Source organism: Tamandua tetradactyla, chromosome 24, assembly GCF_023851605.1.
Source record: "Tamandua tetradactyla isolate mTamTet1 chromosome 24, mTamTet1.pri, whole genome shotgun sequence".
Classification (NCBI taxonomy): domain Eukaryota; kingdom Metazoa; phylum Chordata; class Mammalia; order Pilosa; family Myrmecophagidae; genus Tamandua; species Tamandua tetradactyla.
The window spans coordinates 52,299,591-52,311,672 of NC_135350.1; the positions used below are offsets into that span (position 1 = coordinate 52,299,591).

General features: G+C 39.9%; 1 protein-coding gene across 8 annotated transcripts in view; it reads right to left on the reverse strand.

Annotated features, from left to right (window-relative positions):
- The window catches only part of SHROOM3 (shroom family member 3), a 197,804-nt gene that overhangs the window by 83,060 nt on the left and 102,662 nt on the right, over window positions 1-12,082 (reverse strand). For 2 of the 8 annotated variants that reach the window (XM_077143098.1, XM_077143096.1), the window contains exon 1: window positions 870-2,807. The exons of 4 other annotated variants lie outside the window; for them this stretch is intronic. The gene's annotated coding sequence lies outside the window, so the exon portion shown is untranslated. Of the gene's footprint in view, window positions 1-788; window positions 2,808-12,082 lie in introns of those variants that run through there. 2 more of the 8 variants (XM_077143097.1, XM_077143095.1) reach the window with 2 other exon arrangements.

A 12,082-nucleotide genomic window follows, 5' to 3' on the forward strand; every position in this document is an offset into this window, starting at 1 on the left:
CACAAACTTAATCCTGACAACAACCCCAAGATATGTTGTTCCCATTGTACAGAAAAGGAAACAGACAGACCATTTAAAGTTATTTGCCCAAGCTCACAAAGAAAGCAGTAAAACCAGGACCCAGTCCATTAGGGAGCTCCTTAAGCATTTCCTCAACCACCTTCCACAACAGTCGCTTCACCTCAGGGTTTAGGTAGATACGTGTAGGGCTGAAAGATGTCTAGGAAACAGCGATGCCTTATCCCAGGAAGAGCATTTAGTTGCAAATCCCACCTTAACTCTGGAGCCAATCTGACCCCAAGTAGGAAGGAATTTAAGAAAGCCCCAAACACTATTTCAGGAGGTAGCTTCAAGAAAAACTCTTAGCTAGTTTTGCTGACACGCTGAACCTGTTTCAGAAATGGCCCCTGACTTATCTAATCAAGTCCCCATACCATCCCCCAGTTTACAGATTACGCCTGTCTTCCATCCTGGATAGAGACCCAGCCTTGAATGCCCACAGCCATCTCAATTCCTTTAAGACTGGAGCCTGGCCTTGTTAATGTCGACTTACTCACCAACAGGTGAAATTGGGAACAAAGCCAAAAGGAAAGTAGGTGAGTGATCATTTCCGTCTGCCTGGGCAGAGCTGGGTACTAACACAGGAGCAGATGGCCTAGGCCAGGAGTTGGCAGGTCCTAGGACAGCCAGGTCAGGAGAGCCTAGGGCAGGAAATATCCCTTGAAATCACCCCACGTCTCCCCTCCCACCGAAGCCCCAACACGTCAAGCCTGGGAAAGGTACAGAACCTCTAACAAAGAGAAGGCACTGTGCTGTGACCTCATTTCACAAATCCAGCTGTGGATCAGTGGCCTCCGCCCCAGCCAGACCTGGCTCAGTAGGGGAGGCAGCTTCCTCTCACTATCACATTCCAGCTGCTGGTGGTGAAGAGGTAACCATGGGAACCAACACAAAGAGCTTAAAGCTAGAGGGAAAGAGGTTGGAGGCAATGGTGAAGAGGCAGAGAGGGTCTTCAACTGACAGTCCTGCAATTCTCTGAACTTTAGCCATGCACAGCCAGTGTGAGTCAGATTAAAAGACAAGTGGAGCTTGTCCACAGCAAAGCAGCTGGTACAAGGCCTCGAGGCTGTTGGGGATAGCCAAGATGCTAAGATTCTTGCAGGTTCTTCTCCCAGATTTCTTTTCTCTCCTTCCGAGAGCAGAGTTTTATCTGCCAGTAATTTTGCCCTTAGATAAGGCAAATGGCACACAGTGCCATTCCTTCAAATCCAGGGCTACAAGCAACTCTTTGCAAAGGGGCTCTTCCTAGCACCACTTGCTTTTAGCCCAATGCCTTCCCTAGTACCTACTTTGCATGCTGAGAAGGGCTTCTCTTTGGTGGGACTGTAAATAGACCTGGCACTAATTGGGTGGCTGAGAAAACAGTCCCTGACATGCTAGCTACCTAGCTAACACCGCACTGCAAAGGAGAGCCTGAGACACTGAAGCAATTAATCCAGAGCATTTTGCACAACAACCAGGAATTCGAGGGGTGGAAGGGATTAAGTGAAAAGGCTTGTATCTAATAGATAATAGCATCCATATATTTATGTAACTACATTTTCCCCTGGGCATCTATTAAGCCAGTGCAACTGTTTACATTCTCATTAAATCAGTAGAGTTTTCAACCTACCACTTGGGATTTATTTTTATTAAAAGTTCTGGCTCAGGGTTCTTCAGAATCTGGAAGCACAGAAAATGCCAGTTGAAATAGAGAACACAAAATATCTTGGGTTACTTGTCTACTTTTTCTATTACTAAAACAGTGCTCTGGAGCATGCTTTTCACCTTGCCTTCCTTTTTGAGACCAAGGAAATATCACTTCTATGTCAGCCATGGCCTTCACAGAGCCTAGGTCAAATCCCAATAAGCAGTCTTGGTTCTCTACATTAGGTTGTTCACAAATTAATCACATCTCAGTTAAGTTGTTGGGGTAGGGGTAAAAAAATGGGGTCAGAGAAGGACCTTTGAGGGGTGTGAGAAGGAGCCCCACATGTTTATTAGCACCTTTCCTGCAAATCCCCCACAGCAACCAGGCCTTAGATCCACTAACCATTTAATAACACGTTTGAAGAGTGTCTTGCATGCAGCCCCTGAAGGTGGCACTAGTGCTACTTACTGGTTATTACTTAATGATGTCACTTTCTCAAACACTGTCAGGGGTACTAAGAGCAAGGGGTTTATTTTACTTCTGATACCTACTGCAATGATTAAATTTTAAAAATCATTTTATCTAAATGGAAATGTAATTAACATCCATTATGCACATCAGCAGATGAGAGGCAGGATATGTTGATTTCCAACCCTGGCTTTGCCATGTAAGTTACTTAATGTCTCTGTACTTTGGTTTCCTCACCTTTAAAAGGAGATAATAATAGTGACAACCTCATAGGAGTGTGATTATTCAGTCAACACAGAGGAGTTTCAGATAATACTTGACTCAGTGTTTACCTGATAAACACAAATTTATTGCCACTCTAGGTATTTTTACATGCATTTGTCATTTAATCCTTATAACAGTTTTATGAGAGAGGTATTATTAACACCATTTTATAGATGAGGAAACTGAGGTTTGAAGAATTTAAGAACTTGCTCTAAGGTACTGAGCTCATGTGTAATGGGCTCAGATTCAAACAACGGTCTGGTCTGTCTATGCCCTTTTCACAACACTGCACTGACATCATGAGAGACCATTTTGTTATTGTTGTTCTTTTAAGTAAAGAATAACAAGAAACTCTGACATTTAAGAAAATGGCATCAATGGAAAAGATTCTGGATTTTAACCTCTACCTTATGCACAAAACTTAAAAAAAAAAAAAAAAGAAAAAACTAGTTTAAGTCAGAGTCCTCCTTCTCTGAAAAAAATCCCAAGAGTAATGTCTACACATTCATACTTGCAGTCTGAGTGTCTATGAACTCTTAACTTACAATGTCTATTTGTCATTGAATTCCCAGAGCCTAAAAAATTCTCAGTAAATTGTTTTATAAATATTCACTGAATGAATTAAACCAACCAAACAACAAAACACTTTTGGAGTTGTCTTTCCCAAACATTTTGTTGACCTTAAATAAAATAATTGTAGCAATTAAATAAGCTCTTTCTTGATCATATTTACCACTCTTTTCAAAATATTCTACTGAAAATTCAAGTTTTATAATCTCTCTTCTTCAAAAGGTATAATAATAACTTGATGCAGACATCAGAGATTTTTTTTCCTACCTATATCTTTGGTAAGAGGATGGAACATGGAAATCTTTCATGTGGATTCTCAGAGGACTCTGTGAAGCTAGTCTGGGAGTTCAGCTTCGACTTCTATCATTAAATCAAACCTCAAAGAAAAAGAGGTGTTTGCCTAGCGACTATTTCCTTTCTTGGGACTGGAGTTAACCTCTGCTGGCAAAGGAAGCCACCTGGAGTATTTTAATCAAGTGGGCAAGAACTTGAAGCTTCAATTCCCTACAGCCGCAAAAAGGATCCATCATAATGAAGATAGGGCTAATGCTAAGGATACCCATTAATATGTTACAAGATCTTTGATAACCTCAGATAAATTAGATGGACTTCACAAAAACTAGATATATATACTTTCATCAACATCAAAACGATATAAAAATTTTTTTATCACACAGCCTAGAAATAATAGCTGATATTTATTGGGTTCTTGCTAAGCTAAATATGTTAAATTATTACCTAATTTAACCTCACAACAGCCCTATGAAGGTGACTGTACAGTATTTTGAGGCTTAGAAGCATTTAATAACTTGACCACAGTAATACACACCTAGAGGCAGAGATGGGATGTATACTCTGGTCTGTCTAACTCTAAGTTCTTCTAATTGAGGAGTTACTTTACATACAACAAAATGCACAGGTCTTGGATTTGAACACTGTATACATTTTGATTATGTATACATCATCCAAAACAAGATACAGAACATTTCCATGGCCCCAGAAAATATTTTTATATCTCATTCCAGTCAATTCCTCCAGCCCCAGAAGCAACGACCCTGACTTTTGTCATGGATTAGTTTGGCTTTTCCTAGTGCTTCATAGATAGAATTGTTATTGCATTCTTTTGTGTCTGGCTTATTTCAGTTACCATATTGCTCTTGAGATTCATTGAGCTTGCAGTGATTATCATTCATTCATTCTGATTGCTGACTAGTTTTCCATTGCACGGATGGATGACAGTTTGTAAATTCATTTTCCTGTTGGTGGATACCATCAGCATTCTTGCTCAAGTTCTTTTGTGAACATTTATTTTCATTTATCTTGGGTAAATACCTAGGAGTAGAAATGCTGGAACACAGGGTTGGCGTATGCTTAACTTTACAATAAAACTGTACTATTCTCTACTCCCACAGAACAGCACAAGTCTATTAAGATGTTTTATTTTTCTTTTTATATAACTTTCCCAAGGGCAGTGAACCCATCTCCAGTTCCCATTTCTCCCGATGCTCTTACATATTTCAACTTACAAACCTGACTTCACATTTGAGATAAATACAGCTTACCAAAACAGTTAAGATCAAATCAAATAGGAATATGCTAACTAGGATCTAATATAATTCAGAATGGTCTGATATATACTGTATATATTTTTAATTCATCCACCGTGGTTATTAGGTCTTACCAAGGAAGGAGAGACCCCTGAATGAATTTTTTCCAAGCAAAAAGCTCAAGAAATGTAAGATTATTTCCACATATCTATAAAATCTAGAATTAGTGATTATTTTTTGTTATTTAATTAAAATTAGTCTAATACACTATATTAATTATATATGTAAAGAAACTTCCATCTATAAATCATATGCATCAACCATATTACAATTGGCATTGGGATGTCCTCACATAGTGGATGTTTTTTGAATAAATGAATGATCATTGTTTGTATTCTTTCCTCTTCAGGTGTTGCTATAGTCATAAGAAAGTCAGTTTTCAGCATGCCTGGAGAACTATGATAAGCTGCAGAGTAGAGATCTGTGGAAGCACTGTTCATTTAAGTAAGATGAAAACACACCCAGCCAGGTGATCCTTCAAGCCAATTTTCTTTTTGGCATGACCTTTCCTAGACAGTGAACTCCTCTCCATGACCCTGCAGGGAGAAAAACAGGTGGCAGTTCCTGTTCAAGTGACACTATGAAATGAGAGGAAAGTGTCATTTCAATCAAGGTCACACAGCGGTTAGAATTACAGGATACTTCTGTCAAACAGGAGGGGAGGGAAAGCACCAACCCTTGAAATCCTGAGCTTTTGGAAGAAACCAGCAAAACTGCAGTACTGCTGGACTCCAGGGGAAGATACTCCAACAGAAGTTATGGGATTACTTGGTTTTGGTAAAAGTGCTATATGGTTTTGACATAAAAATGGAAAGTCGAGAATGAGTTTAGAGGAGAAAGTAAAAGGTTGATGTAAAAATGTAACCAGATTTAACACACAAGATAGGATACTGAGAAGAGCATCGGGTCAAAAGTGGTACACCATGCTTATCTCAGAAGTTTATTGCACACACCTTCCCCCAACTTCTGAAACAGAATTTTTAATTCCCATGATGCCATTGATTTCTTTACCTTAAATCATATCATTTACACTGTATTCAACCTATAACTTCCTAGAAAGCAATTAAAACATTGCTGATTTTCTGTCCTTACTAGAAAAGAATTGGCAATTTCTAAGGATAGTTTAAAATCTTTCTTACTAAATGAGTGAAATTTGATGTAAATTTAAACAGTCCTTCACCTCAATTTGTTGAGCAAATGTTCATACTGGGCTCAAGTGCCTTTTGGAATATTTATTTCCTTTGGTCCCAGGTTGTAGGACAGGAATTTGTTTCGAATCCCTCAATTCTGAGATTGTGAGAGGTGACCTAGCCTTCCTTTATCCAGACAGTACTGTACTGAAATCATCCTATTCAGATGGATGTTTATCCTATTCTCAAAATCTCCAGGGAAGTAAATTCTCTAGAACATCCCTTGGTAACCTTCTCCAGGGTTTTATCAAGCGTTTGGTGAGGAAGTTCTGATGTGGAAACCAATAAAAATATTAACTCGATGAACCTAGCTGCAAGCCCTGGAAAGGGGTATGTGTTTGGGCACTTTGCCTTAAGGGGAGAGAGATTTATTTACAAAATAGACTATGCAAATAGAAACCATTTGCCAGAAGCAAATGTGGGAAGTTGATTCTAGAGAAACTGCCACAATAAATTCTGCTTCAACCCATGAATAACATGAATAACTATTGACAAACTGTTAGTTGTGACATATTTTTAAGTACATTTTTGTTTTCTTGTCAATTCCTAATTTTAGCCCCTAAACTAGGTCTGTTAGTGATGAAAAAATAAACATCATACCTGCAAGCTTTCCCCATGACTAGGTTTTTATGAACTAGCCTTCATAAACAGAACATGTTTTTGTTAGGAATAACACTTTGCTTCTGTGTTCTGTATACTCTACCTTTCTACAATAAGCATGTGATATTTTTATAATTAGAAAAAAATACATTATTTTAAAAAACAAAATAATCAAAATTAATGAAAACATAACCAAGTTAAACAAATTATTTGGGGGAAGATTTAGCCCTATATCTGACCAAGATGCTTTTAATTGAAAATGGCAATTTAGCTAGCCTTTATAAATATTAACTAATTTAAAAATGCATACAACTATTTTTAGAAGTCTCTATACTAAGACTTCCCATCGCATGTTGACATCTACAGCAATCTCCCCATTAAGATTACATGCATATGGACAGCCATTACACTTGGTCCAAAAGTCTCCGATCACATACGGTTAAAAAAAAAAAGTAATGTCAAAATACACGGTTTATGGGTGTGGAGTGGATATCCCATTTTCCTCTCCCAATGGATACTTAATATGTTGAAGTTTTATAAACTCAATCTTTTTTTTTAACCTCTGGCAAGGAAGTCTTATCCCTGTGGCAACTCACAATAAAGCATGTGTTAGGTACAATTTCATTGGCCTGATTTAATTTGTGCTATATGACACTGGAACACACTTAAAAAAAAAATGTGCCTTAAGATCTGGAGCAAGTGTCGGGACAGGCGTGGCCCTTACAAACTCGTTTGAGGCCTTTTATACAGAAACAAATCCAGTAAAATTAAGAAAAGCATGTAACTCTAAACACAGTGGGTGCCCTCGTGGGAAGCAATTTATCAAAATTAAAATATTTCTCAAAAAATTTCATGCTGTCAATAATCAACAATTTTACTTTCCCCTTAGAGCGGCAGCTTCTGCCTCTCCATTTAAAAAGCCAGGGCCTAGGCGTGTCAGGAGAACCTCGGAGCACGCTACCTGCTTTCCCTCAGGTCGGGGGCCGGCTGTGCAAGCTCAGACCTGGGAAACCATCCTCTGAGACCGGGTTTTAAAGGCGTCGCGACAGAGACCGAAATAGATCCCCTTTAGGACGCGGACTGCGGTGCACCCGCCTACCCTCTAAACAAGCCTCACGCCCCCGGCCACGCTTAGCGCTGGGAAGGGGGAATCAGACCCGAGCCCCGCACTCACCACTGCAGCTCGCCGGGCCGCCGCCGCCGCCGCCCCCGGGCCTCGCGGGGCTCCAGGCCTGCGCAGAAGCCAAGTTCAAACCTCGCCGCCGCGGAGAGGAGGCGGCGCCGGGCATCGCCCCGGGCGGGGGCAAAGTCGCGCTCAACAAAGGGCGGTTCTGCCGCGCCCCGCACCTTCGCGCCCCGGGCTGCAGCGCCTGCGGCAGGGCGGGCCTGGGTCGCGCGGCACCCGGGGTCCGAATCCCGGCGCGGAGGCTGCGGGGGCGCCGGACAACCACGCCTCCCCGGCCTCCGCGCCCCCCGCCCGCAGCGCCGCAGGGACCGCGGCTCGCTGGGCGCTCGCCTGCAGGTAATCCCATAGGAAGCCTCCCGGATTGGCTCCGGCGCCGAGGACCGGATTTGCATTTCAATGGCGGAGAAGGCGCCCTCGAGTTTGAAAACGGATTCTGGGATGGAGGAGTCGGGTCCCACTCTTCGCTCCACAACGTCCTCCTGTCCTTCCCATAAAAAGGGGCACTCCCAGTCTCTGTCACTTCACAGAAAGGTGCTTTAACTTTTTTTTTTTTTTTGCATTTCGAAATGAAGAGGAACCCCTAAAGCAAAATATCAATTTTAAGACGCCCGCGCTCACTTTTCAAGAGCAATACAGTTAGTAATTGAGCAAATGAAGCATGAATGAAGCAAGGTAAAAAGTTCACAGCTTAAAAAAAAAAAGCTCACGTTACAAGGAAAAGAACCATCTTTTTTTCTCAGCATGTCCTCTTTTCAGTATAAATCAACCAGAGGGCTTCAGGTTGTTAGTGATCAGCTACTGCTGCTGAAGCCTCCTGCCTCACCCCCTAATGTTTCCGTGGGAATCAACTCTGATCAGAGGACGAGCAGGTGATTACTTCAGTGGTTATGAATTTCAGGAGACTTTTTATTCAGCTATGCAAACGTTTGGGTCTTAGGCAATACATACATTTGCATTTTATTTGCGTTTATGATGTACGTGCCCAGTTCATATTCTTAAGAAAAACGGGGTGTTATTTTCAATTTCATCTTTCTTCAGAGGGCTCTACCAGCCCCTTTCATTGAATGTTAGATTTATTTCCTCAGAGAATACCTTTTTTAATTGCTTTCACATGTCCTCTTCAGAGATTAAAATAACAGTAAGACTGGAAGTTGGCTTGATTTCTTCTCTCTCAAGTTAGATCTCTGTTGTTTAATTTTCAGATTCTATATTTAAGGCAATAAATATACAAATGGGTACAGAGGAGAGAATTCCTAACCAGGTTGGGACTGGAGGCCTCAATTACAATCCAGTTGACACCACTTGCCTTTACCTGGCTGTGCCCTTTCTTAAATCCTGGCTGAGTGTAGGAGAAATAACAGCCAAGCAACTGCCCAGTCAGCCTTCTTACTGAGATTCACAGACAAGCTTTTCTTTTCGGTAAGATTTTATCCACCTCAAACTTGTATTTTGCTTTATAAATGATGTCACAAGCATGTCCAAGCCTGTCACAAAATCAGGGGGATCCCCCCACACATCGTTACTAGGTGTTGGAAACAGGAAGACAACATTAGCAAGTGATCTGTCCTGTGGGAATCTAGGGAATCTACTTTTGGGAGGAGAGAAGGGAGGTCCAGGACTTAAGCCTTAAAGGAGTAATCAGCCCCTATGGTTTAAGAGCACATTGCTGCTGCCACCATGTTGAGGGAATAAGTATTAGCTGGAAACCTTAGCCAGGGACACTGTAGGCGGAACAGATAAGGCCTCCTCTCCTGCTGCTTCTTTATCTTGTTTTCTAAGTGCTCAGGGTCAGGTGAAATCTCAAAAGGGTGGAACAGATCCCTCAATTCCTGTGTGAAACATCACTTTAAACTGGTGATTGAAAACACACTTTGGGTCCAAATCGTCCGCCCACACAGCCTGTATCATACCCGTGAAATCCATCACTGTGACGGGAGGTCCCTGAGCGTCCGTTGTACCATAGATTATGGAGAAAATACTTTTTATGTATATCTGCAATTTAGAGGCCCTGTCAGATATTTGTAAAGGAAAGAAAAACAACCTGTTTCGTGGGATCAAGGACGAGACATAAAACGAAATCTCAGCAGCAGTTCAAAATTATACGTGTTTCTCTGCATGAGCTGGGGCAGGTTCCCTCACCTGGTGCTTCAGTTCTTTTGCACAATGGTCCTTCCCATTGTTCAAAAAGTGTAATTAATAAGTGACCCTGAAAGAATTCCAAGTACCAAGTGTGCAAATGTATTAATTCCAAGTTACTTATGAAAGGTGTTCTCAGTAAAGTCCTGTTCCCTTTAGGTCCCATGTAAGCTTGCTCTCAGCCATGGTTCACTGCCTTAGAATCTGAAATATATATATAAATTTTTTATTGAAAACAAATATGTTTGATCAAGAAATAAAGCTTTTTAAAAAGCCGAAGTCTTTTGTAAGGAAGTAACAAAATAGGAAAAAAGTACATGGCCTGCTCTTAGACATAAAGGTGTGTCTGGCCAGTCTGGGCCCTACTGCTTGCACAATTTTTCTTTCTTTCTGTTTAACATCTTTATTGAGATATATAATTCACATGCCATAACATTCAAGCATTTAAAGAAGCACATTTTGCCCTCCCAAATGTTTCCTTTGTTGCTGGAAGGAAAAGACAAGAGACTGGAGTGACCCAGTGGGACGGCTAAATTCTCACCTAGCCAGAGACCTCCAGAGGGAGGTGGAGGGCTCAAGGAGGTGGAGATGGGAGAGGGTTCAAGAGTACAAAACGAGAGTGCTGCCAGGATGGGCAGCCCCACAGCTGGAACGTGCACTGGTGCTTTCATGTCCCGAACTGCTTTTCTCCCAGTGCTCTTGTATACTTCAACTTACAAACCTGACTTCACCTGAGATAAATATAGTTTATAAAATCAGTTAAAATCACATCAAATAGCAATATGCTAACTGAGGTTCTGTATAATTCAGAATGGTCTGATTCATACTGTATTCATTTTTAACTCATCCACTGTGATTATCAGGTCTTATTCGGGAAGGAGAGACCTGTGAGTGAATGTTTTTTTCAAGCAAAAAGCTCAAGAAATGTAAAATTATTTCCACATACCTCTAAAGTCTAGAATCAGTGATTACTTTTTGAATTATTGAATTAAAATTAGTCTAATATGTTTTATTAATTATATATTTAAAGAAACCTCCAACTAGAAATCATATACACAATATGGGCGCATGAATTGACTTTTTAAAGAATTTAACTTCTTTTATATATTATGGGAGTTTAGTTTTATAATATGAATTATTCCTTAAAATGTTATGATAGATTTCACTTAGAAATAACTTCCTATCCATTACTTCCTATCAATTCATTTTGACATTCTTACTATTATTTCAAATTAAAGTTTTGGTGTGAAAAATATAGCCATGTGAAACACAAGAGTCTTTACTAGAAAAAGCAAAATAATAATAACTCTTCCTCTTGCCACAACCATACAATAAATCTCTAGTTCATCTATACTCTTCTTTTGAATGTAGACAACTTAGAAAAACAATTTCAATACCTACTAAATATTGAAAATAAGTTCTAGGGACTATTTAATGGCCAGCCTAAACAGCACACAACCAAGAAAGAATACACTTGAAACATGGCTTGTATGCTTTGGAAAGAAAATAATAAGAGCATGTGGTGTATTTCCTCCTCAAATAGGTGATTTGATTTAATGTGATTATATAGCTTCCAACATAATACTTTTTTTTTTTTTTTTTTTTTTTTTTATTTACATGGGCAGGTACCAGAAAACAAACCCGGGTCTCCAGTATGGCAGGTGAGAACTCTACTGCTAAGCCACTGTTGCCCGCCCAACATAATCTTCATTTTAGTAAATATTTTGATTTTTTTGAACCAAAATGTGAAAAACAAGTGAACAGCTATCTTTATGAATAAAATGTTGCAATGGAAATTTAAAGTAAAGAAATTCATTTAAAACCACTCCAAATGTTACAAGTAATTTATTTCTATGAAGTGGTGAATATAACACGAAGTGGGGGCAGACCAGTTAATCTGATCAGCTTCTCAGTCTTAACCACTTCAGTGTTTTCTGTTCTTTGTTTCCCCAAGACTAGTGTCCCAAGTAAAGGCCTGTATGCAACATAACTATTATCCAGAAAGCTACCTAAATTCTTCTTAGACTCTTCATTTTGAAATCATTTCAAACTTACAAGATAGGTGCAAAAAATAATGCAAAACCTATAGAGAAAACTCCAACATACCCCCCACACAGATGCCCAGATCCACCCACTTTTTAGCATTTTGTCACATTTGGAATATCATTGCTCCTTCAACACTTAATAGTTCCATGTATATTTCCTAAGAATAAGGATACTTACTTATGTAACCACTTTAAATATAATTATCAAGTTCAAACAACACTGATATAAAGTTTACAATCTGTTTCATATGCCCCAATAAATGTCCTCCCCTCCCCCTCCATTATTGGATTCAGTCCAGGGTCACTATCTCTTTAGTTTCTTTACC